Here is a 4,577-nt window from a genome sequence, read left to right as displayed (position 1 = left end):
GTAGAGCGGCGCCCAGGGACCCCCCTGCACTTACTGTTATACCTGGGCGCCGCTCCGTTCTCCCGTAATTGTCACCGGTATCTTTACAGTTAGGCTCTACCCAGGGGAACCTGCCGTCGGCTCATTCTCCCATGCTGCAGCGCTGGCCAATCACAGCGCTCAGCTCATAGCCTGAGAGAGAAAAAAGCCTCTCAGGCTATGAGCTGAGCGCTGTGATTGGCCAGCGCTGCAGCATGGGAGAAGGAGGCACCGGCAGGTTCCCCTGGGTGGAGCCTAACTGTAAAGATACCGGTGGCAATTACGGGAGAACGGAGCGGCGCCCAGGTATAATAGTAAGTGCAGGGGGGTCCCTGGGCGCCGCTCTACATGCCTGTATAGTTACTTTAGAAGTTTAATTCTGGTGAAAGGTCCTCTTTAAGTTTTATATATATATATATTTTTTTTTTTTAAAGAGAAAAAGAAAATATAAATAATAAAGCGTGGTGAGAAAAAAAAAAATGATAAAAAAAAAATAATTACGTTTATTATTATTATTAGTAGGGATGAGCGAACCCGAACTGTATAGTTCGAATTCGTACCGAATTTTGGGGTGTCCGTGACACGGACCCGAACCCGAACATTTTAGTAAAAGTCCGGCTTCGGGTTCGGTGTTCGTCGCTTTCTTGACGCTTTTTGAAAGGCTGCAAAGCAGCCAATCAACAAGCGTCATACTACTTGCCCCAAGAGGCCGTCACAGCCATGCCTACTATTGGCATGGCTGTGATTGGCCAGTGCAGCATGTGACCCAGCCTCTATTTAAGCTGGAGTCACATAGCGCCGCCCGTCACTCTGCTCTGATCAGTGTAGGGAGAGGTTGCAGCTGCGACGTTAGGGCAAGATTAGGCAGTGATTAACTCCTCCAAAAGACTTAATTCAGTTATCGATCTACAGCTGTGGATCATTGAACTGCTGCTATTCAATTGCTCACTGTTTTTAGGCTGCCCAGAGCGTTTTTCATTCACTTTTTTCTGGGGTGATCGGCGGCCATTTTGTGTCTTGTGGTGCGCCAGCACAAGCTGCCACCAAGTACATTTAACCCTCAATAGTGTGGTTATTTTTTGGCTATATTCTACATCAGGGTGAAGCTGTCACACCAAGTGCATTTAACCATCAATAGTGTGGTTGTTTTTTGGCTATATCCTACATATGGGGCAAGCTGTCACCAAGTGCATTTAACCATCAATAGTGTGGTTGTTTTTTGGCTATATCCTACATCAGGTTCAAGCTATCACCAAGTGCATTTAACCATCAGTATTGTGTTTATTTTTTGGCTATATCCTACATCAGGGGCAAGCTGTCACCAAGTGCATTTAACCCTCAATAGTGTGGTTATTTTTTGGCTATATCCTACATCAGGGTGAAGCTGTCACACCAAGTGCATTTAACCATCAATAGTGTGGTTGTTTTTTGGCTATATCCTACATATGGGGAAACTGTCACTAAGTGCATTTAACCATCAATAGTGTGGTTGTTTTTTGGCTATATCCTACATCAGGTTCAAGCTGCCACCAAGTGCATTTAACCATCAATAGTGTGGTTATTTTTTGGCTATATCCTACATCAAGGTCAAGCTGTCACCAAGTGCATTTAACCATCAATAGTGTGGTTGTTTTTTGGCTATATCCTACATATGGGACAAGCTGTCACCAAGTGCATTTAACCATCAATAGTGTGGTTAATTTTTGGCTATATCCTACATCAGGGGCAAGCTGTCACCAAGTGCATTTAACCATCAATAGTGTGGTTATTTTTGGGCTATATCCTACATCAGGGGCTTGGCTGTGCTTGCTAATTTATTAAGGGGTGAAATAAGATTGCCAAAATAGCAGTACCCTAAATCTGGTGTTTCAGCTGTGGCCAGCCAAGTGTATTACTGTCTGCTGTCTGGCAAAGGATATATTTTTGTTCAGGGTTGAAATACAATTCCCAACTTAGCAATTTCCTAAATTAGTGGTTTCTGCTGTATCAGGGCTACTTTAAATCTATTCATTAAAAGGGTATATTAGATTCAAGGTGCAGATAGGGTCATTCTCAATAACTTCACACACACGCTACTGTGCATTTCCCAAGTCTAATTCTGTCTGTAAACGTATACCTGTCACCCAGCGCCTAAATAATAGGCCTCAAATTTACATTCATCTAAATCTTTGTTTATTGCTGTGGCTGGTCAAGTTATTTAGTGTCCGTCAAAGCACAGTTTTTGTTCTGGGTTGAAATACAATTCCCAATTTTGCAATTCTCTAAATTAGTGGTTTCTGCTGTATCAGACCTACTTTAAATCTATCCCTAAAAGGGTATATAAGATTCACGGTGCAGATAGGGTCATTCTCAATAACTTCACACACACGCTACTGTGCAATTCCAAGTCTAATTCTGTCCGTAAACGTATACCTGTCACCCAGCGCCTAAATACTAGGCCTCAAATTTATATTCAGCTAAATCTGTGGTTACTGCTGTGCCTGTATTAGTGTAATACGGTACCTAAATAGATAGCCAGATAGTGTTAGGTGTCTGTAAAAAAAGGCCTGAATTTGAATTCAATACATTGGGCCAAATAATATTTTTCTTATTGTGGTGAACGGTAACAATGAGGAAAACATCTAGTAAGGGACGCGGACGTGGACATGGTCGTGGTGGTGTTAGTGGACCCTCTGGTGCTGGGAGAGGACGTGGCCATTCTGCCACAGCCACACGTCCTAGTGTACCAACTACCTCAGGTCCCAGTAGCCGCCAGAATTTACAGCGATATTTGGTGGGGCACAATGCCGTTCTAAGGATGGTAAGGCCTGAGCAGGTACAGGCATTAGTCAATTGGGTGGCCGACAGTGGATCCAGCACGTTCACATTATCTCCCACCCAGTCTTCTGCAGAAAGCGCACAGATGGCGCCGGAAAACCAAGCCCATCAGTCTGTCACATCACTCCCATGCATACCAGGGAAACTGTCTGAGCCTCAAGTTATGCAGCAGTCTCTTATGCTGTTTGAAGACTCCGCTGGCAGGGTTTCCCAAGGGCATCCACCTAGCCCTTCCCCAGCGGTGTTAGCCGGAGGCAACATTTCACTAACACGGTGGAACAGTACGTGTGCACACCCCTCCACGTACTGACTGATGGTTCGGCCCCATTCAACTTCTGGGTCTCTAATTTGTCCACGTGGCCAGAGCTAGCCTTTTATGCCTTGAAGGTGCTGGCCTGCCCGGCAGCCAGCGTTTTGTCTGAACGTGTATTCAGCACGGCAGGGGGCATCATTACAGACAAACGCAGCCGCCTGTCTACAGCCAATGTGGACAAGCTGACGTTCATAAAAATAAACCAGGCATGGATCCCACAGGACCTGTCCATCCCTTGTGCAGATTAGATATTAACTACCTCCCCTTAACCATATATTATTGTACTATTATATTGCGGGGCAACCCAAAGTTGAATGAACCTCTCCTCTGTCTGGGTGCCGGGGCCTAAATATCTGACAATGGACTGTTACAGTGGTGGGTGACGTGAAGCATGATTCTCTGCTATGACATGCAGACTGATTCTCTGCTGACATGAAGCCAGATTCTCTGTTATGGGACCTCTCTCCTCTGCCTGGGTGCCAGGGCCTAAATATCTGACAATGGACTGTTCCAGTGTTGGGTGACGTGAAGCCTGATTCTCTGCTATGACATAAAGACTGATTCTCTGCTGACATGAAGCCAGATTCTCTGTTAAGGGACCTCTCTCTTCTGCCTGGGTGCCGGGGCCTAAATATCTGACAATGGACTGTTCCAGTGTTGGGTGACGTGAAGCCTGATTCTCTGCTATGACATGCAGACTGATTCTCTGCTGACATGAAGCCAGATTCTCTGTTACGGGACCTCTCGCCTCTGCCTGGGTGCCTGGGCCTAAATATCTGACAATGGACTGTTCCAGTGTTGGGTGACATGAAGCCTGATTCTCTGCTATGACATGCAGACTGATTCTCTGCTGACATGAAGCCAGATTCTCTATTACGGGACCTCTCTCCTCTGCCTGGGTGCCGGGGCCTAAATATCTGACAATGGACTGTTCCAGTGTTGGGTGACGTGAAGCCTGATTCTCTGCTATGACATGAAGACTGATTCTCTGCTGACATGCAGCCAGATTCTCTGTTACGGGACCTCTCTCCTCTGCCTGGATGCCGGGGCCTAAGTATCTGACAATGTACTATTCCAGTGTTGGGTGACGTGAAGCCTGATTCTCTGCTATGACATGCAGACTGATTCTCTGCTGACATGACTGATTCTCTGCTATGACATGCAGACTGATTCTCTGCTGACATGAAGCCAGATTCTCTGTTATGGGACCTCTCTCCTCTGGCTGGGTGCCGGGGCCTAAATATATGACAATGGACTCTTACAGTGGTGGGTGACGTGAAGCCTGATTCTCTGCAATGACATGAAGACTGATTCTCTGCTGACATGAAGCCAGATTCTCTGTTATGGGACCTCTCTCCTCTGCCTGGGTTCCTGGGCCTAAATATCTGACAATGGACTGTTCCTGTGTTGGGTGACGTGAAGCCTGATT

The sequence above is a fragment of the Bufo gargarizans genome, chromosome 9 (assembly GCF_014858855.1).
Source record: "Bufo gargarizans isolate SCDJY-AF-19 chromosome 9, ASM1485885v1, whole genome shotgun sequence".
Classification (NCBI taxonomy): domain Eukaryota; kingdom Metazoa; phylum Chordata; class Amphibia; order Anura; family Bufonidae; genus Bufo; species Bufo gargarizans.
Note: the sequence above shows the minus strand (reverse complement) of the source record.